The sequence below is a fragment of the Sus scrofa genome, chromosome 2, assembly GCF_000003025.6.
Source record: "Sus scrofa isolate TJ Tabasco breed Duroc chromosome 2, Sscrofa11.1, whole genome shotgun sequence".
Taxonomy (NCBI): Eukaryota; Metazoa; Chordata; class Mammalia; order Artiodactyla; family Suidae; genus Sus; species Sus scrofa.
The window spans coordinates 125250243-125276498 of NC_010444.4; the positions used below are offsets into that span (position 1 = coordinate 125250243).

The following is a 26256-nucleotide window of genomic DNA, read 5'->3' on the forward strand; positions in this document are numbered from 1 at the left end:
ACTGTGGGTTGTCAGATTTTGATTTAACTAGAATTGCCAAGTGAGTATGATGAAGCAACAGAAGGAAAAGGGAGATGAGGATGTATGCAAAGAAATGATTAAAATGAAAGACCACGAAATTTAAAGACATACAACTTAGGGGAAAAGGGAGAACATGAGGATGAAAGGGGCAATGAAAATGTAGTAAGTTCATGTTTAAGTCAATCACTTTGTTGCACAGCAGAAAATACTGCAACATTTTATATCAACTATACTTCAATAAAACTTTAAAAAAAATGAAGGAGGTGGTCTAAGGAGTGGTGCTTGATATTGACAAGATCTAGAGAGTGAACATAAGATAGACTGATGAAGAGTGCAGGACAAATCAGTGGAAGCAAGGCATGAGTATTTAGTCACCAAGAACAGCAAGAGAAGTGATACTGGAGAAAAAAAAAAAAGTAAGCCAAAAGTTAAAATTTTTAAGGAGTAGGAAACAGTGACCTGGGGCCAAAATACATCATGAAGTCCATGTAAATGAGAGGTGATAATTGTTTCTATTGCCCAGCTGTTCACCGGACAAAGAAATGAGTGGCTTTAGAATACAAATCTTTACACCATTAAATGAATCCATTGAACAAATAATTTAAAAAAATACATTAGGTCGTTTACTTCTTCAGAGAAAAGAATAAATAATCTGAATTTTCTTCTTTGCCCCTTTCTATATTTTCTCAGCTCACTACAAATGAGAATGAAATACTTTTTTTTAATGAGGAAAAATAATGAAAGAAGGAAAATAATCAAAAACTTCCAATATGTTGCTGTAGCTAAAGTTACCTTGTGATCATAAATAGTAAATTATTTTTCCTTAAAAAACAAATTGTTCAATACCAATTTCCACTTCATAAATATTTCCATTCATTATTTCTTATGAGAGCACGGGAAATTAAACTCAGTAAACTTTGGAGCTGTGGCTAGAACATGGTGTTATTTTTCTAAAAGTCTTATTTAAAATATTTCTGTTTGAGCCAAACTGAAAAAATTCCTCTTTGAGAGTCAATTGGCCAATATTTTTTATAAACAATTATGGGAACCATATGTTCTTTCAATTTCCAGGAAACTTTAATGATAATAAGCCTAATTCCATGAATTTCATGTCACAGAACCCCAGCTTTTCTGCCTGACCTACATTTCTGTTTTGCAGTTAAAACTCAAGCCAAGGGCTAAATACTGTTTTTAAAAGCAATCCACTCTGGTTTCTAAAATCATTGTCTTTTAACTTTTTATTTAGCAACTTTATTCAAGCAAATTATTTATCTTTTGTCTTATACTTGAGACTTATAACCAGGAGTTAGAATAATAAATAGCTGGAGTTCCCACTGTGGCACAGCATAAATGAATCTGACTAGTATCCATGAGGACACAGGCTCAATCCCTGGCCTTGTTCAGTGGGTTAAGGCACCAGTGTTGCCATGAGCTGTGGTGAAGGTCACAGATTCAGCTCGGACCCCATGTTGCTGTGGTTGTGGCTGTAGCATAGGCTGGAAGCTATAGCTCCAATTTGACCCCTAGCCCAGGAATGTCCCTATGTTACAGGTGTTGCCCCCCCCCAAAAAAAAGCATAATAAAGAGCTGATGGGCTTTTATATTTATTTTGAATTTGATAACATAGGAGCCAATGTTTTAAAAAAATTATGTAACAATAAACATTTTCACTTAAAAATGTTGGAGACTCCCCACCAATTTGGCATGAACTCTGAGTGCCAAATTTTCTTCTGCACCTTAACTAAAAAGTGATTATAAAAAAAATCCAATGTTTTAAACTTAAACCTGGCAGTGTAATACAAACTTTTATATGAAAGTCTTCTAGATTAGTGAGCAACTCAGCCCTATGAGCACATGTTTGACAAGTTAATTCTGACCCTGCCCTGCCTCACAGCAGAGTCATCTTTTTAGAATGCTTCACATTTCATATTTTTTAATTTGTTCAAGTTCTTTAAAATTTTTTATCAAGCATTCATCCAATGTATTGGCATAGTTTCTTACAGGTCAGAGATAGAACTGAGACTTGAATATCAGAATTTTAGATGTGATATATTCCTTGTTTTACATCCCAACATTAAATCAATGGAATTTAAAGAGTCAATAAAGTGTCTTCTTTACTTATGAATCCTGCTCAGAATTATGTTCTCTGAGAGGAATTTCTTATCAGTAGATTGTTTTCACTCTGCCCAGTGTAATTATTACTATAATAATAATTATTACCTTGTGAATGTTTATTCCTCAATACCAACCTCTACATTATTAAAACTCTGAAGCTAACCTAAAAATCCAAATTCTATAAAAGAACTTCGCTAAAATTAACCATAAGTCTGTCATTATGCCTATGACTTTAGAAATGGCCTAGTTGGCAGTTTTCTTAACATTAACTGGAACTTAATACATTTTTAGTGTCCCCTAGAGTAACTTGAGGGCCCTATTCCTCATTCATAATTTGCAAATCAAGAATACAGAGCCTAAAATAGTTATGTCAAAATGGTAATTGTAAATCCTCTCTTAAGCCATAATTGTGTATAATAGAGAAACATCAGTTTTCTCTTTCCAGTGGGGACGTCAAAGTCATTGGTTAAAAACAGGAAGTTATGCAATTTCAGAACTTTTAGCATCCCTTTTCTCTTTGGAAGAGGGGAAGACTAGAATCATCCTTTGTTTGAGAAAAAATGAAATTGATAATGAAAGAGTTTGTCCAGAATGTGAGCATATCTACAACTATCTGGACCATGTAGTCTTAAAATATTACTGTATTTTCCTTCCTCCTGGATCTGTACTTTACTGCTTGTCTTCATGGAGCCATGTGTATAGATTCTTGGAACAAGAAGTTACTTAAAAGGGATCAGGAGTAGAGACATAAAAGACCAAAGCAAAGGTCTGCTAGCCTCATCTTCTCACTAATGTGTTGTTCTGCAATGGTGCTACTTCACATACTTGTACATAAGGCTGAATAATTGAGATTTGAGTAGGTGTTCTGAGATGAGATTATTGTAATGGAAGGATAAGACCAGACAACACATCTGTAGGTGCCAGTGTGATTTTAACTAAGGAAAGTGGATATTCTAACTGCTAAGCATTCAATGACAAAAATGAAAATGAAAGCCTTTCATTGGCAGTGCCAAAGAAATGGATTTCTCTCTCAGGATCTTGGCAACTGTTTTGAATAGAGATGGTTAAAATGCTCCTTTGGGGTAAGGTAAACTTGCTGTTTTAAAAAAATGAAGTTTGGTTGATTTACAATATTGTGTTAGTTTCAAACGTAGAGAAAATTGATTCAGCTATACATATATTTTTTCAGATTATTTTCCATTATAGAAAGACAAATACTATGTAATCATTTATATGTGAGACCTTAAAAAAATAACACAAGTGAATCTATTTACAAAACAGAAATGGACCTGCACACAAAGAAAACAAACTTATGGTTACCAAAGGCGAAAGGGATGGGGAGGGATAAATTAACAAATGCACGATACTTTATATAGAATAGATAACAAAAAAATTACTATATAACACAGAGAACAATATTCAACATCCTGTAATAAACATGATTTGTTAAGTGGCATCAGGCTAGCGACTGGGCCAAAGAGCATCCATGGAAAGATTTTTGAGATTGGCTCATATCAGGTGATGTCTACATGCAGTTACATTCTGGAGCTGCTGTTGTTTATTTACACCAGACTTCCCTTCCACTATTCCCAATCTTTCTATATTCTGGTTAAAAACAAAAATTACAGTCTTAAACCTCATTTTCTCTGTGAGTAAATGAGGGAAATTGTGTGCCAATCCTTGAGAGAAAGCTTTTACTTAGAGGAGAGAAGAGCAGCAAGTTAAGAGGTATTTACCTTGAGATGGCAGCAGGTAACTAGAATGGAAGGCAACGTGACCACTGAGAGTAAAAGAGCATTAGTCCAAAAGATGACATCTGGCTAGTGTGGCCAGTGACTGACAGAACTACAGTGTGGGACACGAATAATTCCTGGGAAACCCTCTGTAATACTGGAGGAGGAAAACTTGCTAAAAGACTAGACGTCATGCAGTCAAGTATGAGTAAGGACTTTATTTTGATTTGGATATGTATGTAGTGTAACAGTTGCAAATAAACAATTCTATTGAGGTTTTATTTATTTGCTTTTTTTTTCTTTGATCTTAAATAGTGGACTTGAGACTTCTATCCTCAGAAAACCCTACTTTCAAGCTCTTGGCTGTCACATGGGACAAAAGCGAGCATGGGTCACGGGGCATATTTGATACCCAAGTAGTAAATGTATTATATAGTGTTTATAAAGACATTATTCTCAGTTCTATATCCAATTGAGAGTGTATGCATACCAATGTGAATGGTAGGGAAAATGGCACCAACCATTCTAGGTTGGCATCCTAGGCTTATTAATCCATTAATTTCCTCATTCAACAAGTATTTTTTGAGCTGCTTCAGTGTGGGCACTGTTATAGGCACTAAGTATAGCATAGAGAATGAGACAAAGTCTTGTTTAGTAAAATTATACGATAAAAACCTAAAGCAAAAATATAATGTTTGGTAGTAATAAGTGCTATGAAGAAAACTAAACAGGAAAAGAGAATAGTGTGTAGGAGAGGTAATTAGGGGAGACAGTTTATTTGGCAGGGAAGCGTTTTCTGCTAGGACTATCTGTAATATTTTTCACTCTTTTTTGGCCTTTTTAAACTTGCATAATGGCCCTGCATAAATTCTAATAAGAGTGGTAAAAGCAACCCTTAAGTGCAAGGTTAAAATGCCTATGTTCTAAGCAAAACATAAATTGAACCAGTGTTTTCTTAGGTCAGACTCCCAAGGCAATAGAAAAAATAAATAAATAAATGGGACCTAATCAAGCTTATAAGTTTTGCACAGAAAAAGAAATGATGAATCATAAACGAAATGAAAGACAACCTACAGACCTTAAATAAATGTTTGTAAATGATGCAAACAATAAGGGATTAATTTCCAAAATACACAAACAGCTCATACAACTCAATAACAACAACAACAACACAAACAACCCAATTAAAAAATGGGCATAACACCTAAATAGACATTTCTCCAAAGAAGACATACAGATAGCCATAGGCACATGTAAAGGTGGTCAACAATGCTAAATATTAGAGAAATGCAAATCAAAACTACAGTGAGGTACTACCTCACACCAGTCATAATGGCCATCATTAAAAAGTCTACAAATACTAAATACTGGAGAAGGTATGGAGAAAAGGGAACCCTCTGACTCACAGACATAGAAAACAAACTTAGGTTATCAAAGGGGAAAAAGGGTGGGTGAGGGCTAAATTAGAAGTTTGGGATTATCATATACAAACTACTATATATAAAATAGATAAACAACAAGTTCCTACTGTGTATCACAGCAAACTATATTGAATATCCTGTAATAAACCATAATGGAAAAGAATATGAAACTATACTATATATGTAACTGAATCACGTTGCTGTACACCAGAAACTAACATAACATTGTAAATCAACTACACTTCAATAAAAAAATAAAAATTTTTGGATACCTGGACTAAAATTTAAAATATATTTTCCTGAAGATACTATGCTATAAATGCTATCACTACGCAGTAAGTGCTTTCATAATAAGATCTTTTTGGACCATCCTGGGACTGCAAAAACAATTAAACACCATTACTGTGCAAAAACGGTCATTTCTGGTTCCAAAAAAAAAAAAGAGACTGATGGGTGATGTAACCTACTATATACCATTTGTGATAGCCCTTATTTATACTTTGGGTATAGCCAATATAAGACTTTAAGGTATAGTGAGTATAAGACTCTAGGCTATCTCAGGAAATGAGATGGCAAATAGGTTTTATTCCATATGCCAACTTCAATCAGTTGGTGTGATATGCTAAGGAGTACTATTATTCATTATTTACATTTTTCATGAACATGACTGAGAGTAAGATGGCACTATTACTATCTGTTTTAGGAGATGAGAAGTGAGGAAAGAGAAAGTAAACTTGGTTTTGTTTTCTCCCATCTTAATTCACAGAATTTTATTTATTTATTTATTTATTTATTTATTTATTTATTTATTTATTTATTTTTAGGGTTGCATCTGAGGCATATGGAGATTCCCAGGCTAGGGGTTGAATTGGAGCTGTAGCTGCCAGCCTATGCCACAGCAACATGGGATCTTGAGCTGTGTCTGTGATCTACACCACATCTCAGGGCAATGCCAAATTCTTAACCCACTGAGCAAGGCCAGGGATCAAACCTACAACTTCATGGTTACTAGTGAGGTTTGTTAACCACTGAGCCACAATGGAAACTCCAACACAGCATTTAATCTTAAAAGGAAGGCATAAAAAGGGATAGCTGACGTTTGAAATAGGTGTAAAATGTAGAACTTCCCATCAACAGTCTGTATCCACGTCTCTCCTATTGATGCTGACAAAAAAGTAGAGAGGATAAGGCCAAACTCACTGAAGCAACTAGAGGAGGAAAAAAGAATAGGAACCTAACCGCTCCAAAGTCAGTGCAGGAAATTATTCAAGTTGGGAGAATATGACTTGGAATGACCTCATGCATATTCCAAGAAGCGTCAAGGTCAGAATATCATTGTTGCCATGACTAAAGTTGACAAAGAATAGCTTTGTATTTTCCTTCTTCATAAGCAATCTTAATTCTGTTCTATAGTATTTTTTAAAAAATTCTAGCTTAAGAGAAACTAAATTTTAGGCAAATAAATAGAAGACTCACTTCTATTTACAAATTGTAAAAACAAATAATAAACTCAAAGACCATTAGTTTTGACTTGGCCTCTTGTCCTGCACCTACAAAATTAACAATAATTGCATCTCCTGATGATTGTTATTATAAATGGAGTACAGATCTGAATAAAATATATGGTTAAGCCTTAAACAACATAGGGGTTGGGGTACTGATCCTTCATGCAATCAAAAATCCAAGTATCACTTAAAGTTAGCTCTCCATAGCTGCAGTTCCTCTGTATCTGTGAATTCAACCAACCAGGAGACTGTAGAGTGCTACAGTATTTATTATTAGTATTTTTAAAATCAGCATGTAATAGGACCTGTGCTGTTCAAACTTGTTTAAGAGCCAATGTATTTCTTAACAAAGCAAGATAAAATAAAATCAAAAACTTAAGCAATACCTAAATGAGTCAAACATTCTAGTAGACCAAGGGCAGAGGAATAAGCCTCTCTATATATATCTGTTGTTTGTATTGACAGGAAACTAAAATTTATGTCATGATATTTAATTTCATTTTGAGTGTTACACAGGAGCTTTGATTTAAAATCACTTTTGACCTAACTTTTAACATAAATGTGTTAAACTTTTATTTAAGAAAAAGTATGAAGAAATCACTTAGAAGAAGAAACTCGTGGCAATAGTTATTTTCTCAAAAATTATATTAGTATTGGAAGTAGTTTTTAGAAAGAGAACCATGAGTTCTCAAGCCCATATATCACAGTGACTTTTAAAGGATACTTAATATTTAAATTATTTGTTACTGAGTAGTTATTTTTATGTTAAGACAATTTCCTGAATCCAGCCATATATTAAAAGCATCACAGGAGTTCCCGTCGTGGCGCAGTGGTTGACGAATCCGACTAGGAACCATGAGGTTGTGGGTTCGATCCCTGCCCTTGCTCAGTGGGTTAATGATCTGGCATTGCCGTGAGCTGTGGTGTAGGTTGCAGACTTGGCTCAGATCCTGTGTTGCTGTGGCTCTGGCGTAGGCCAGTAGCTACAGCTTGGATTAGACCCCTACCCTGGGAACCTCCATATGCCATGGGAGTGGCCCAAGAAATGGCAAAAAAGACAAAAAAAAAAAAAAAAAAAAAAAAAAAAGCATCACAAAACATGATCAAGTTCCACCCCCATCAGGGATGCAAGGATTCTTCTAAATCTACAAGCAAATCAGTGTGATACACCACATCAACAAACTGAAGAATAAAACCCATAATATCATCTCAATAGTTAGACAAAAAGTATCTGATGAAATTCAATACCCATTTTTGATAAAAACTTCTCCAGAAAGTGGGCATAGAGGGAATGAACATCTACATAATAAAGGCCATATATAACAAAACCACAGATAACATCATTCTCAAAGGTGAAAAGCTGAAAGGATTTCTGCTAAGATCAGGAACAAAACATGAATATCCACTCTCACCACTTTTATTCAACATAGTTTTGGAAATTCTAGTCATGACAATCAGAGAAAAATAAATAAAAGGCATCCAAAATGAAAAAGAAGTAAAACTGTCATTGAAGTTTACAGATGATGACACTATACACAGAAAATTACAACGATGATAGCATAAAACTATTAGAGCTCACCAATGAATTTGGTAAAGTTACAGAATACAAAATTAATACACAGAAATCTCTTGAATTACTATACACAAACAACTAAAGATCAGAAAGAGAAATTAAGGAAATAATTACATTTACCATCACATCGAAAAGATAAAATACTTAGGAATAAACCTAACTGAGGAGGCAAAAGACCTGTACTCTGAAAATTATAGGACACTGATGAAAGATATCAAAGATTACACAAACAGAAAGATATACCATACTTTTGGATTGGAAGAATCAGTAATGTCAAAATACTATCCTAGCCAAGGCAATCTACAGATTACAAGGGATTAGTCTCCAAAATATACAAACATTTCATGCAGCTTTAAATAAAACAACAACCAAGTCAAAAAAAATGGGAAGGAGATCTAAATAGACATTTCTCCAAAGACAGACAGATGGCTAAAAAGAACAAGCAAAGATGCTCGACATCATGAAACATTAGAGAATTGCAAATCAAAAACACAATGAAGTATCACCTCACACCAGAATGGCCATCATAAAAATGCCTACAAACAAAAAAAAATTTAAAAAAAGGAGTTCCCACTTGGCTCAGCGGAAATGAATTTGACTAGAAACCATGAGATTGTGGGTTCAATTTCTGGCCTCGCTCAGTGGGTTAAGGATCTGGCATTGCCATGATCTATGGCATAGGTCACAGATGCAGCTTGGATCCTGCATTGCTGCAGCTGTGGTGTAGGCCGTTGGCTGCAGCTCCAATTTGACCCCTAGCCCAGGAACTTCCAACTGCCATGGGTACAGCCCTAAAAAGCAAAAAAAAAAAAAAAAAAAAAAAATGTCTACAAACAGTAAATGCCAGAGAAGGTGTGAAGAAAAAGGAATCCTTCTACATTGTTGGCGGGAATGTAAATTGGGTCAGCACTATGTAGAACAGTACGGAAGGTCCTCCAAATGCCAAATATAGAACTACCATATTCCTGAGCAATCCCACTCCTGGGCATATATCTGGAGAATACCATAATTTGAGAAGATACAGGCACCTCAGTGTCCACTGTAGCACTGTTGGCAATAGCCAGGAAATGGAAACAACATAAATGTGCATCAACTGAGGAATGGATAAAGAAAATATGGTACACATATACAATGGAATATTACTCATCCATAAAAAATAACAGGGGGTAGGATCAAGATGGTGGAGTAAGACAATACACTCACTTTCTTCCAAAAACACATCAAAAGAAATCATCTACATGTAGAACGATTCACACACAACATGTACTGAATGCTGGCAGAAGACCTTAAGCCACCACAATGGGCAAGAAACCACAAAAAGCTGAAAGCCTTCCCACTAAAATCTGGAACAAGACAAAGATGCCTACTCTCACTACTGTTATTCAACATAGTATTAAAAGTCCTAGCCACAGCATTCAGACATACAATAGAAATAAAATGTATCCAGATTGAAAAAGGAGGTAAAATTGTCACTCTATGCAGAAGACATGATACTATATATAGAAAAATCTAAGGACCTCCACACAAAAACTATTCAAACTGATCAAAGAATTCAGTGAAGTAGCAGGATACAAGATTAACGTTCAGAAATCAGTTTCATTTCTGTGTACTAACAATGAAATAGTAAAAAAAGAATATAAAAACACAATAGTTTTTAAAAATCCCATCCCAAAATATTAAATACGTAGGAATAAACCTGATGAAGGAGGTAAAAGACTTACATGCTAAGAACTATAAAACATTAGTCAAGGAAATTAAAGAGGATACTGATAAATGGAAAGGAATCCCATGCTCCTGGACTGGAAAAATTAATATTGTGAATATGACCACACTACCCAAAGCAATCCACAGATTTAATAAAATCCCTATTCAAATTACCCATGACATTTTTCACAGAACTAGAATAAACAATCCAAAAAATGCATATGGATTCATAAAAGGCCCAGAATTGCCAAAGCAATCCTGAGGAACAAAAACCAAACAGGGCATAGCTATCCCCGACTCCAGACAACATTACAAAGCTACAGTAATCAAGATGATGTAGTACTGGTATAAAAACAGACATACAGACCAATGGAAAAGAATAGAAAACCCAGAAATAAACCCAGACACTATGGTCAATTAATCCTCAACAAATTAGACAATGGAGGCAAGAATATAAAATGGGAAAAAGACATTCTCCTCAGTAAGCAGTGCTGTTAAAATTGGACAGCTGCATGTAAATCAATGAATCTAGAACACACCTTCACATCATGCACAAAAAAATCAACTCAAAATGGCTGAAAGACTTATATATAAGACAAGATACAATACCTGGAAGAGAACATAGGTAAAACATTCTCTTGACATCAACCAAATGTTTTCTTAGGTCAGTGTCCAAGGCAACAGAAATAAGAACAAAAATAAACCAGTGGAACCTAACCAAACTTACAAATTTTGCACAGTAAAGGAAACCAGAAAAAACAAAAACAAAAAGACAACCTCCAGAATGGGAGAAAATAGTTGCAAATGACGCAACCAAGAAGGGCTTAATCTTCAAAATATACAAACAACACATACAAGTCAATAGCAAAAAAAAAAAAAAAAAAAAAAAAAAAAAAAAAAACAATTGAAAAATGGGCAGAAGACCTAAATAGACATACGGATGGCCAACAGGTATATGACAAAATGCTCAACATGGCTAATTGTTAGAGTAATGAAAATCAAACCTTTGATGAGATACCACCTCACAGCAGTCAGAATGGCCACCATAAATAAGTCTACAAATAAATGCTGGAGAGGGTGTGGAGAAAAGGGAATCCTCCTACACTGTTGGTGGGAATGTAGATTTGTACAGCCACTGTGGAAATCAGCATGGTGTTTCCTCAGAAAACCAAAAATAAAATTACCATATGATCCAGCAATCCTACTCCTAGGTAAATATCTGAACAAAACTTTCATTTAAAAAGATACATGCACCCCTATGTTCTTTTTAACACTATTCACAATAGCCAAGACATGGAAACAACCTAAAAATCCATTGACAAATGAATGGATTAAGAAGATCTGGTACATATACACAATGGAGTATTACTCACCCATTAAAAAAAGAACAAAATAATGCCATTTGCAGGAACAGGGATGGAACTAGAGATTCTCATATGAATTGAAGTCAATCAGAAAGAAAAAGACGATATGAAAAGACCATATGAAATCACTTCTATCTATAATCCAATGTATGGCACAAATGATCCTATCTACAGAAAGAAAGCCAACTAATGGACATGGAGAATAGACTTGTGGTTGCCAATGGGGAGAGGAAGGGGTCAGGGAGTGGGATGGACTGGGAGTTTGGAGTTAGTAAATGCAAATCTTTGCATTTGGGGTGGCTAAGCAATGAGATCCTGCTATATAGTACAGAGAAATATATCCATTTACTTGTGATAGAACATGATGGAGGATAATGTGAGAAAATGAATGTGTGTGTGTATATATATTCTATATATATGTTATATATATATGATATATATATATATATATATATAACTGGTTCATTTTGCTGTATAGCAGAAATTGGCAGAACATTGTAAATCAAGTATAATAGAGATTTCTTAAAAAGAAAATGAAATTTCCAGAAAATATTTCCAAAGAAATATTAAAATATTTCAAAATATTTAAAAACATGTATCTAAAGAAAAATTTGTATCCAGAATGTATACAGAATTCTCTAAACTCAAGAAGAAAACAAAGAATCAATTTTTCTGGATTTGTACAAATATGTCACCAAAAAGCATACATGGATCACAAAGTAAGCACATGAGGTGATGGTCAACATCATTAGTGACATGCAAATTAAAACCATAATGAAATACTACTAGAAACTATCAGAATGAATAAAATTTTAAAAAATGGCAAACCATTTGTGAGCAAGCACTTTGAATTAATAGAATTCATGTAAATTTCTGGGAAATACAATATGGTATAGACACTGAAGAAGACAGTTTGACAATTTCTTTTAAAGCTAATCATATATTTACTGTATGACTTACTTGTACTACTGTTCCAATACTCCTGGTATTACAAAAGAGAAATCAAAGCTTATGTTTCCAAAAAAACCTATACGTGAATATTGATAGCAACTTTATTCATCATCACCAAAACCCAGAAGCAAGCCAGATATTCTTTGACAGATGCATGGATAGATAATCTGTGGTACATCCTACAATGGAATTCTATTCAGCAATAAAAAAAATACACTATAAATCCATTTAAGAACATGGGTGAATCTTAAATATGTTTTGCTAAGTGAAAGAAAGAAGCCAGACCCCAAAGACTACATACTATATGAAGCAATTTATAAGACATTCTGGAAAAGGTAAAACTATGGAGACAGAAAACAAATTAAGTGGTTGCCAGAGTTTGGAGGTGGGTGCAGGGTTTGACTACAATGAGACTTGAGGGGATTGTTCTGGGGTGAAGGAACTATCCCCTATCTTTATTATGGCACCATTACACAACTGTAGGCATTTGCCAAAACTTACAAACCTGTGCACCAGAAAAAGTGAGTTTTACTGTATGAAAATATTTTAAATGTAAAAAAGAAAGAACCAGTGCTTAGAGCTTAAAAAATCATATTGTAGCTTTTGGAGAGTAAAGATCCTAACTTCTTTTTTAACCTAGTCCCATACAGTGAGTGTGCATGTGTTTAATGCTTGTATAAAGTGAACTTTGTCTACATCAAGTCACACTGAGATCTCTGGAGTCACAATACTTTTATATTCTTGAGACCAACTTGATTTATTTTTACCAGAGATTTAAAAAAAAATACCTATAGGAAAATTTTAAAAAATGAGATCAATCATTGAAGCATCAAAAAAAAAAAACCCAAAATAATGTTATTTGCAGCAACATGGATGGGATTAGAGATTATCATACTAAATGAAGTAAGTCAGACAGAGGAGAACAAATATATGGCATAGCTTATAAGTGGAATCTAATTTCTAAAATGATACAAAAGAACTCTTATAAAACAGAAACAAACCCACAGATTTGAAAATCCAATTTATGGCTACCAGAAGAGAAGCCATGGGAGGAGGGGACGGATAAATTGGGACGATGGGATTAACACATACACCCTAGGGTATACAAAACAGTTAACAAGTACCCACTCTATAGCAGAGAGAATTCTACTCAAGTTTCTGTAATAATCTGTTGGGTAAGAATAGATATACATACAAGTAATTTATTTTACTGTACACCTGAAAAAATACAACATTATAAATAAACGATACTCTAATAAAAAAATTCCTTTTATTTCTGATTAGTGCTCTAAAGGTTGTCAACTATTTTTTTGAAATTCTTCTATCATTGTCAGTGAATTATGTTGCAATATATTTCATAAGCAAAAGATAATTTTATGAATGGAATAAAATGGTCCAGATTCTACATATTTTTTAAGTCTCATAATTTCAAAATTAATACATAGAAATTGATTGCATTTCTATACACTAACAATGAAAGAGCAGAAAAAAAAATTAGGGAAGCAATCCCGTTTACCATCTCATCCAAAAGAATAAAATACCTAGGAGTAAACCTACCTAAAGAGACAAAAGACCTGTGCTCTGAAAACTATAAGACACTGATGAAAGAAATCAAAGATGACACAAATAGATGGAAAGACATACCATGCTCATAGACTGGAAGAGTTAATATTACCAAAATGACTATACTACCTAAGGCAATATATGGATTCAGTGCAATCCCTATCAAATTACCGAGGACATTTTTCACAGAACTCGAACAAGATATTTTAAAGTTTGTTTGGAAGCACAAAAGACCCAGAATAGCCAAAGACATCCTGAAAAAGAAACATGGAGCTGGAGGAATCAGGCTCCTGGAATTCAGACTATACTACAAAGCAACAATCGTCAAAACTGTATGGTACTGGCACAAAGACAGACATATAGATCAGTGAAACAGGATAGAAAACCCAGAATCAAACCCACACACCTACAGCCAACTCATCTATGACAAAGGAGGCAAGGATATACAATGGAGAAAAGACAGCCTGTTCAATAAGTGGTGCTGGGAAAACTGGACAGCCACATGGAAAAGAATGAAATTAGAACACTCCCTAACACCATACACAAAAATAAACTCCAAATGGATTAAAGGCCTAGATAGAAGACCAGGCACTATAAAACTCTCAGAGGAAAACATAGGCCAAACACTCTCTGACATAAACCACAGCAACATCTTCTCAGATCCACCTCTCAGAATAATGACAATAAAAACAAAAATAAACAAATGGGACCTAATTAAACTTAAAAGTTTCTGCACAGCCAAGGAAACCCTAAACAAAACGAAAAGACAACCCACAGAATGGGAGAAAATCTTTGCAACTGAATCCACTGACAAGGGATTCATCTCCAAAATTTATAACACGTCTGCAGCTCAATACCAAAGAAACAAACAACTGCATCCAAAAATGGGAAGAAGATCTAAACAGACAATTCTCCAAAGAAGACATGCAGATGGCCAAAAAACACATGAAAAGATGTTCAACATCATTCATTATTAGAGAAATGCAAATCAAAACCACTCTGAGGTACCACCTTACACCAGCCAGAATGGCCATCATCCAAAAGTCTACAAACAATAAGTGCTAGAGAGGGTGTGGAGAAAAAGGAACCCTAATATACTGTTGGTGGGATTGTAAATTGGTGCAACCACTATGGAAAACAGTAGGGAGAGTCCTCAGAAAACTCAAAATAGAACTACCATTTGATCCAGCAATCCCACTCCTGGGCATCTATCCAGAGAAAACCTTGACTCACAAAGACACATGGACTCCGATGTTCATTGCAGCACTATTTTCAATAGCCAAGACATGGAAACAACCTAAATGTCCATCGACAGAGGAGTGGATCAAGATGTGGAACATATACACAATGGAATATTACTCAGCAATTAGAATGAATGAAATACTGGCATTTTTAGCAACATGGATGAACCTAGAAATTATCATGCTAAGTGAAGTCAGCCATACAATGAGACACCAACATCAAATGCTTTCACGGACATGTGGAATCTGAAAAAAGGACAGAAAGAACTTCTTTGCAGAGGAGATACTTACTCATAGACTGAAAAAACTTATGGTCTCTGGAGGAGACAGTTTGGGGGGTGGGGGAAGCACTGCGGTTGTGGGATGGAAATAAAATTGGATTGTGATGATCATTGTCCAACTACAAATGTAATAAATTCATTGAGTAATAAAAAAATAAAAATAAGACAAAAATAAAAAATAAAAGTTTCATCATTAAGCATTACTAGTTCTTTTGCATTCTGAAATAAACATTTTTGAGGCTAACGTCATTATAATTTAAAGTTCAAAAAAACCTAGGGAATGAGAGCTGTGTCTTTTATAAACTAATTAAAATTATAATTACAGATAAAAAGCAATAAAAGCAGATCAAATAAATCTTGCCTGATTACTACTGGTAGAATTTATACTTTATAATAGTTGCTTAATTATCATCACTTTACAAAGTAGTTGTAATGTTCTGGTGGGTTTTTTAAAGTTGTGAGATTGCCCATTTTATGTGATGTTTATTACAGAAGTCTCTGCAGTAGCTCTACACCAATTAACTGAGTATTTGTAAATTTTTAATATTCACTCAAACATCCCTCTGTGGCTTATTGCTAAAGTGCCTTATCCCATCTCATCAATGTGTCAGGAATTCTCATGTGAATAGGTGAGTATTTTAACATCAACAATAAAATCAGAAAAAAATGCAAAGTAATTTGAAAGTAAATGTGCAAAGTAAATATGCAAATATTGCATAATAGTCATGTTCGATAATGACTTGGATTCTATCAAAACTCTTCACAAATGAAGATCTACCAAAGTTATACCAGTTTACTGAGAAAAAGGATCCTCGAGAATGATGAAAGGAAACATGTTTTCAAACAGAATTATTTGAGTATCAATCAATCAATAGTGGTCTTTAGGAGAATGTATAAAACTCTCAGATTTGGGGGTGTCATAGGCTGTACTCTCTAAGGTTACATGGTAAAAGTCAAAGGTAAAATACAGGAATTGGTAGTGGATCTTATCAACTTGTCAGCAAAATCACACTCAAAGTCCATTATTAAGGTCAGGTATATACATTATTAAAGTCAGTATGTATGTTTGTTTCACCAATATATAATTCAAATATTTCATAAACACTTTTAATTAGTCAGAATAAAATTCTTATTTCCATTTTCAGTGGATTATGTTGGTGACTACACAAGGTAATAATTACTTTTAGGTAGTAACAAGGGTCTCCTTCTATGTCATTTAATTTTATCAGATAAATTGAAATCCCTGTTTGGCTATTTTTTTGGTTTTGTTTGAAGGCAGGAAAAAGCACAAACAATCAGAAGCTAGTGTGCCTACATGGCTTTCTCTAACACAGTTCATTGTAAATTTCTTAGTTAATCGGAGCTTCTACTTATCAAAACATTAGGTAAATTCGTGCTGGCCACAGAACATAAGAACTAATATCAATTTAGCTTAAATCTATATGTTTATTATTACTAAGACTTTGCTTTAACTATATCATATTTTTGTGGGAGAAAAAGTGTGTGCATGTATGTGTAAATACTAAAGAAATTTAAATGTGTAGCATATTGATAGGGCTATGAACAGAATTAAAAGAAAGTATTAAGTATGAGGAATTTTTATAGGACTCAGAAAAACATTTTTCTATTTCATCAGTTTAGTTTTACTGCTATCATTTGTCCTGGAACAAAATGGTTATTTGATAAGTCCTCCAAATTAAATAAATATGACGAGAGATTGTTTTCCAGATTATGTGTTTTATATACATATATAATTTTGTCTTTTGTCTTTTTAGGGCCACTCCCATGCTACATGGAGATTCCCAGGCTAGGGGTCTAATCGGAGCTGCAGCTGCCAGCCTATGCCACAGCCAAAGCAACACCAGATCCAAGCCACACCTGCCACCTATACCACAGCTCATGGCAACCCCAGATCCTTAACCCACTGAGTAAGGCCAGTGATCAAACCCGCAACCTCATGGCTCCTAGTCAGATTCATTTCTGCTGCGCCATGACGGGAACTCCTGTATTTTATATTTGATTTAATACTTTTTTTAATTTGGGGGATATTTACTAATTTTCATAGCCTATAAACATATACTTTTGTCCACTTATTAGTTTTTCTGTTTCTTATAAGAACCAATAACCAAATTACTGGTAAAACATGAAGCCATTTGGGCCCAGTCAGGGGGTAACCACATAAAAACTCTATTGCCTTTTTCGATCATCTGGAGAAAAGGAACACCCTCATCTCTGAGACAAGTTATCTCTGTTTTCTGAAAATGAGCATTTTGAGACATTGCTTTCTTTTTCTCTAATTTCAAAAGCAGGCAGTAGCAATTTAAGAAAACATAAGGAGACCCAGAATTTCTGATTTTCTTCCAACTGAGTGGATAGATAAAATTTCTCATTGCTGATTGCACTAAACCTCAACTTTTCTCTCTAGGTCTCTGGCAAAGCAGCTTTCTAAAAATTTTTATTGGAAATATGTAATCAGAGCTTACTTATATGCAAGATAAACAATGACACTGTTTAAGAGGCTTTGGTTGAATCCAACTTGACTGTCACGTGCAAATGGCAGGAGTTTATTTTAAGGGAAACTGTTAGTATGGAAGCATTTTTTTTTTAATACCTAAGTAGACAAAGAATTAGTAGCTAGTTGGGACTGATAGAGAAACTTAAGTTTGGGGACTTATTTTACTTTCAGAATTAGCCCAGTTTTAAAAATATTTGGAAAAACGTCAAAAATACCTTACTAATTATGTTGGCAGTTTACCAGAACTAGAAATTTTAAGAACCGAGTGGTTATGATAGCTTAAAATATATATATACAGAATTTATTTCTCCAGACATAGGATTTCTGGGAGTAGAATCATATTGTTTAATGATACTTCACGTGCAATAGAAGATGAGTTTATTGGTGATAAAGGACAATTTTAATTAGGAAACAAGGCATCTGAACTAGTAGCTTTAAATAAATCTCCTGGATTTTATATAGTTCTTAAAAGTATGATCAATTCCCCTGGAACACATGTTTCACAAAACAGATTCTTTGGAGAAAAGAATAACAACTATCTCTTGGTTTGAAATGGGACAAAACTTTTTTCTACAAGTCATAATTGGAAAATTTATGGAAACAATTCCTTGGATCTCTACATCCATCCAGAAAAACACATCACAAAGGAGAACTTGATCCTCAAATTGTCCAGGTTATCTAAGTTTATCTTTTAGGATAAAGATATTTCCAAGGGAATCATTTTAAAGTAAATTCAAAAATAATGAGCATAGCAGGTCCCATCATGGCTCTGTGGTTAATGTACCCGACTAGTATCCATGAGGACATGGGTTCGATCCCTGGGCTCTCTCAGTGGGTTAAGGAGCCAGCAGTGCTGTGGGCTGTGGTGTAGGTTTCAGATGTGGCTGGGCCCCCACCTTCCTGTGGTGTAGACCAGCAGCTGCAGGTCCAATTCGACCCCTAGCCTGGGAACATCCATATGCTGCCCTGGGGCCCTAAGAGACGGAAAAAAAAAAAAAAAAAAGACAATTGTTATTATCAAATATGAGATAATGTTGGAAATTTGAACATGTTATCTTGCTCTTATCTGTCATAGGAAAGCGATTTCTTCTATACCTCATTTCAATTAGGAGATCACAAAACACTGAATTAACAGAAGCTGCTCACACTCCCCATTTCCTGTCATTTACTTCCTTGCCATTCTGCATGTGAGATTAGAATTGAGGGCACTTCATAAAAAAAACTCAATGATGGGGGAGAGGGCATGAGCAGTGTGTGAGAAGCAAAAGAGCAGTAGGAAGAACACTGTTTTCTGCTGCTGAAAGGGCAGTTTCTAAGACTTGGTGGTGCTACAGCCCCCACTACTTGCCTAGGGGAAGAGAATCTGTCTCAACAGTAAATAAACAAAATCAAAGGCAAAGGATTCTTAAACATCAGGTTTAAGAATCAGGTTTGGACCAGAGGGCAATTGAACATTTTCCTGAATCTGTGGGTAATTTGTGTTTGTCTTTTCATGGGATTCAAGAAATAGAAACCTGCTACTCCTGGGAACTCCCCAGTGGGGTAATGAAAGTGTGCCCAGTTTGCTGTGGGATGTTATCCTGCATTTTCATTTGTGAACTTTCCTCCATTCAATCCTCCTCCTCCCTCCCTCCTCTATTACTCCCTCCCCTTTCCTTCCCTTTCCTCCTCCTGTAAAGGTAAAATGATCTAGCATTCAAATCCTCAGTCAACAAAGATCACTTACTCTCTGTTTAATAAAAAGGAAAAAGGCTGTTGGTTCCCCACCCCTCTCCTCCTAGATTGTCTTCTAGAACACACCAGAGACTCAACCTTTAATTTTCAGTGCAAGATACAGAACTTTCTGACTACTGTAACTACAAACCCATGTCTCTGAGATTAACTTTGGAGTCTCATAAGATATGCAGGAGATAATCACAAATTGAGTCTTCTCATCTCTCAAGGAGATAAAGTCTTCATTTTTTTCTATATTACTGTATAAGCGAAATTCTGTCTAGATTTTGCAGTCAATTTCATGCTAACTTACATGTGTGCAAATCTGATAATGTTTACTCAATATTAAATTGTGTTCTTTCATCTGTATTGCATGGAGGTTGTTTTATTTCCCCAGTAGTTCCTTCCTTCCCTCCCTCCTACCAGTTTTCTTCTTTCAACAAATATTTACTAAGTAGAGATTGCACTGTCCTAAGTTCACAAAGAGTTAGCATATGGCAAGCAAACCTGAAAGGTTAAAGACAAGACAGTCCTACTTGTTTCAGTATCTCTGATTTCTGAGTCAATATTTTAAAACACAAGTTTTATTTTTCTTGGTAAATTAGGTGTTATTTTAGTTATTTTTTCTGTATTTTTTTCTTTTTGCTATCACCCACTTATTTATCCAGAAAATATTCTTTCACTGCCTACATTATTTTTAGTTCTGGTTGCAAGAATTATGACAAAGTGTATATAATTCTGTTTTTGTATGACTACTAGTGCATTGTCCAACATTAATGATACATTAGGCTTGTAAATACCTGTGCTTAAAATTACAAGCAAAGCTAATTTTTTAAAAGCAGGATAACATATATTTAAGCATTTACAGCTTATTACAAAAATTAGAATATTTATGTGTTTTAATTATGTTTGAAGTTAACTCACTTAACTCTACATAAATGTGTGTGTGTATATAGATATATCAATGGTGTATGTGTATATATATGTATATATATATGGATGATATATATATAGTTATATATATATATACCAAAATGTCCTTAACACCTCCCCCTCTGATTGACTAAGCTTTAAACAGGTTTCTTCTTAGAGTTTCCATTGCAGCTCAGGGAATAAGAACCTGACATAATGTTTGTGAGGGTCAATCCTGGCCATGCTCAGTAGGTTAAGGATCTGGTGTTGCTGCAAGTTCCGGCATAGGTTGCTGATGCAGTTCAGATCCAGTGTTGCTATGACTATGGCACAAGGCCTGCAGCTGCAGCTTCAATGGACCCCTAGCCTGGAAACTTCCGTATGCCATAGATGCGGCCATAAATTTTTTTAGAAATTTACTTTAATAAACTTACAAATATAAATTCTTTATTTGCTCTTTGAGATACAAATCTTCTCCTGCCTCTTGACAGTTTTTAAACCAGGACTGTCTTTCTCAAGGACCTGAGAACCATCCCTTTGAAATGTAGTCATCAAGAAAAACAGGGACCTTGTCTTCAAGCCTCTGTGAGAGGGCGGAAGCTTAACTTTGAAAAGTGCCAATCAGGAAACACAGATTACCTAATCACATTGACTAACCTCCCTGATGACATCTTCTAGTATTTTCTTACTGGCTCACGCCTCTTAAAAACTTATCCTTGTTTCCGTGGAGCTGTGTGTGTGCATAAAATAGCAAAGCAGATATAATAGGAAAGTAAAGCACAAAAAATCCAAATACTTTGCAATAAGTTGTGTGACCTTGAAAAAAACCATATATATAAACACACACATATAATGATAAACATAAAATGTACTTATATAAAATTTACATATTTATATATTCACTTATACACATATACATATTTATATGTATATTTTGTATACATACTTTATATGTAGTTACACACACACACATATTCACAAACACAATATGCCTCGAGCAAACCTAGAGCTTCTGCAGCTTTGGACTAGAGTTACATGTTGAAATATTTTGGAAAAACTTGATTTCTATCTTGGTTTCCCTCCTAGTATACTTGTTCCCTGCTGATACTAAACTGTGCATAGAACCTGAATTTTGCAATTATCTTCCTGGGGAGCCATTGTGAATAGGCTCTCCATCCAGATCTAACACAATGTATGAGAAAGAATTGTCTTCCTTTGAATTTCTCTTGAATCTACCTCTCTTCTGTCAGTCTGTCATTCTAACTTTACAATCCATACTCAAATGTGCTTCATTAGAATTTACAATGATTTTCTGATATAGTAACTGAAAAAAAAAACAATTAAAAGTCACTCTGAAGTTGGCTTATTTACATGGCCATTTCTATGCTCTACACATCCTCTTAATCATGTTTCTGGAACTACAGTTTGCTTGAGGTGTAATATAAAAATGTAAAGAATACAAATAGATACTGATGAAAATACATCCTTTGCATTATGAGCCCTCTATTGTGTGGGCATTACACATACATCATCTAATACAATTATAGCCATTTGACTCTGGCTGTTTTCCAGAATTGCCATTTATCCCCATTTTACATGTTGGTAACTTGAGTTTGAGATCATAATAAAATTGGTTGGTTAAGAAACCATGTAAATGCAAGAGCTGAAATTCAAATACAGAACTAGTTTGGCACGGATCTTAAATTCTTTCTGTTGCATCAGGAGACTTAGATGTTCATTGCTAAGAATTAGCACAATTTTGTAGAAGGAAAAAAATTCAACCCCCAAAGTGGCAGATATAATAGAAAAGCAAAGCACGAAAAATCCAAATACCTTGTGTGACATATTAGTTGTGTGACCTTGAAAAAACCATCTAGCTAAGTTGAATAGGAATTTCTTTATCAATTGAATAGGAAATTAGGACAGCTGGTAATCTTACAGATCCTTTATAAATTAAAAATTACATGGTTCTATCTGAATGCTAATTGTACTCTAAGATATTTCTGGAAAATACAAATTTTAATACACATTAAAAAAAAGGTTTACAGCCATTTCCTCTGGCAACTTCTGGAGCTATATAGTCCAGTGTTATTTAAGAATAAAGTTAGAAAACTTATGACCTAAGAAAAATGCTTCAAAGTCTTAAGCCTTTCTCCATCCATGTAAGTAGAGATAAAAATTAGGAAATGTTATTCACCTCAAATTTGGTGTCAGAGAGGCTCCCTTTCTACTTGCTGCCACCTGCTTTGAGTGCCTTGGCATGAATCTGAGAAGTGGTTTTTTTTTTGCTCTCCAGCAAAATGTTGTATACTGGAAGGAGAAAAATCCATAAATCCCAATAGTTTCCAGGCTGCAAAGGGGTTTATATCCACATTCCCCAGGGCTATGAGAAACCATTAAAAATTACAAAGAATGCTGGAAATGGAGCAACTATAGAGGATCAGTTTAAGTTTGACAGGCAAAGTAAAACTACTTTCACTTACTTACACATATTAGGAAATCTGTTTGCAAAGTTAATTTGCAATGGGGAGCAGAAGTTGAAGTCCGCCAACATTGGTAGGCCACCATGCTCATTCAGATATGTCATGATAATGTCACAACCATTTTCGACTGTCCAATTCCAGTTCAACTAATGCTAACATGCTGCCAGGGAAGCACAAAAGAATTTTTAGATGTCTGTAGGATTCAGGCAAAAAATGCAAACAATTAAAATTTCCTTTTTATTATTCATTAACATTTTCCTATATAAATTTGCACTATCCTTTGCCTTCTTTAAGATAGACAGATTTGTTAGGCTTCAAGTCCCCTTCAAGGAGATTAAACCCAAAGCCTCTGGCCAAGACAAGAATTACCCTGCCTTCCTCATTGTAATGCCCCTTCCCCATCTTGAGCAACCAGGCCTAGTACACATAACATCAAGGGACTCTCCAGGGAACTTCCCTATAACATGTCCCCATTCAGACCAATCAGATCAAATATGCTCCATGCAGAGACTAAACAATACTCAGCCCTAATGCATGCACAGTTGGCTGGGGCAGGAACAATCAGTGGGTGGGGCAAGAAAAATCAGATCCCCACTCAGCTCACTCTCTTTCTAAGAGTGTACTTTTTGCTTTAAATGAATCTGCTGCATACTTCTGTTCCAGGGAACCTGATTCTACTCTATTGCAGTCTCCAAGGCAATCCTCAGCAGCAGTATTTTTACTCTGGTGGCCTGGTTGATGCCCCCTTTAAGCACCCCAACAAGAGCTGTAACTCTTGACCTCTGACACTGTTGCTTTAAGGGGGTTCCCTTTGGTTGCAGTGAGCTGTCACCTGGATCCCAATGCAACGCTTCTGCCTAGAAAGCTTGCCTGCATCTTTAATACCTGCTGCCTCAATTCTCTGTTGTACCACAGACAAGGATCAAGGGACTAACACAGAGTCCTAACAAGTTAAGCAGATTGGGTGACTATTGCATCCAGTTGCTGTGGAGGCACAGGTTTGATCCTCTGCCTAGTACAGTGGGGTAAAGGATCTGTCATTGTCACAGCTGTGGTTTAGGTCGCAGCTGTGCCTGGGATTCATTCCCTGACCTGAGAAGTCCCATATGCCATAGAAGCAGCCATTAAAAAAAAAAAAAAAAGGTGTTCCCCATTGTGGCACAGCAGAAGCAAACCTACCCATGAAGACAACAGTCTGATCCCTTGCCTTGTTCAGTGGGTTAAGGATCCAGCATTGACATGAGCTATAGTGTAGGTCACAGACATGACTTAGATCTGGTATTGCTGTGGCCGTGTCATAGGCTGGCAGCTGCATCTCCAATTTGACCCCTAGCCTGCGAAATTCTATATGCTACAGGTGTGGCCCTAAAAGACAAACAAAACAAAAATAATAATAAGCCTATAACCTAGTGGTTTGAATGTTGTATGAAAATACACTATTATCCTGGTATAAAAGAGACAGGATAGCAATCACAAGTTGAAAATTCTCATTAGACCAACTTATTTGGCCTTTGGCAAGAAGTAGTTAACTTGTAAGGAAAATAATATTTTCAAGTACAGTACTTAGGAGTGAGTCATACTGCCAACAGTCTATTTCAAACTGCAATTATGAATTTTAGCTGCACAAATCTAAAACTCATTTTATTAATCTAATCTTTAGAATGGCCTTAAACTTTGGGTTTATAATTTCTGTGGAATCACACTTGCTCTATTTTGAAACACTTTTTATGAAATACATTTTATAATCACAATAAAAAAACTGCAATTCAATTGAGGCAAATGATATTAAAAAAATCAAAAGTCTATGTCAAAGCTAAATTTAAAATGCAATCATTTTTTAAAAATCTAAGGATGGGAAAACATTCAAGGAACTAATGCAAGAGGAGTTTAAAATGATAATCTTTCTACTTTGCTTCTGGCTAACGCCCCAAAGGCTGAGACCATAGAGTAGGTGCCAAGAATCCAAACATCCTAGAGTGAGATGTTAGTTCACCAGTGCTGGATCATGAGAAATGTTTCTTAGATTCTACAAGGTCACCAATCTCACAAAATAAAAAGAACAAGAAAAAAGAAAATTTGAAACATGAAGTTTAATAGTCACAGAGAGGATTTCTGGGCAAAGTCTTGCCAGTGAGCTAGTACTAGCCCATGCAGATAGGGAGAGAATGCTTCCTTATGCATTAATCCAAATAAGGGGGCTGCTAAGGGCTCTCTATACATGGTCCATAATTTACATGATAATAAGAGGACTGATATTTGAAGAACACCTCAGGAACTTAAAACTAGAAAGCTATACCTATCAAGCTATAGACAATAGACGACAAGAGTTTGAGGAAAGGGAGCCAAGGAAGACCATAGTTTGGTGGTGTAATTAATTTCCAATATATTAGCAATTGTATTAAATGTAAATGCAGTTGGTATTCCAGTAAAAAAACAAAGATTGCCGAACTGTAGAAAATGCTTTTTGATACATTAGTAGCACAAAATTAGATAAAAACTGAAGGAATGAGGTAAGATATGCCATGCATATACTAACCAAAATGATTACTTTCACAAAAGAGACTTTAAGAGAATACAACTTATTTGAGGTAAAAAGACTCAACTCACCATAATTATATAATTTAAAATTCTTCACACAGAATAATGTGGTCTCAAAATTTACAAAGAAAAATTAAAAAAAAACCTACAGAAAACAAATAAATGCAAAAAAAGAGATTAATACATTTCATCCAATAATTTGGAAAACAAGCTGAAAAGAAGGATTCTGAGTTCTCACCTTGAGAATAAAGGCTGATGTTGGAACGACTTATTCCACTCAGTAAGAAGTTTTCAGATTAGGAAGATTTTCAACTTCCCAATAGTTCACACATATTTTTAAATTCCAAAATAAATCTAAGATTATAAACTAGCTCAGTATTTTTTTAAAAGGATATTCATCTAGATAAAATATATGAACAGAAATATAAATATAGGAATTTTATTTTGCTATACAGAGAAATAATCTTTTCTCAATATACCCTCATACATGACAGAGGTAGAAGCAGTCTTACAGGCCAAAAAATAAATAAATAAAAATGACAATGAGGGAAACAATTTATCTGAGGAAACTCTCAAAGAAAGAGTCGTATTTCTCTTTGGTCAGTAATATATTTTTAGAAATT

The 26256-nt window shown here is 34.9% G+C and overlaps 1 long non-coding RNA gene across 1 annotated transcript; it reads right to left on the reverse strand.

Annotated features, from left to right (window-relative positions):
• Positions 22897-25857, reverse strand: LOC110259777. Its single transcript, XR_002342116.1, has 3 exons — positions 25703-25857; positions 23100-23255; positions 22897-22922 (listed from the first exon to the last, which is right to left on the reverse strand). It is a non-coding gene; the product is annotated as an uncharacterized LOC110259777 (long non-coding RNA).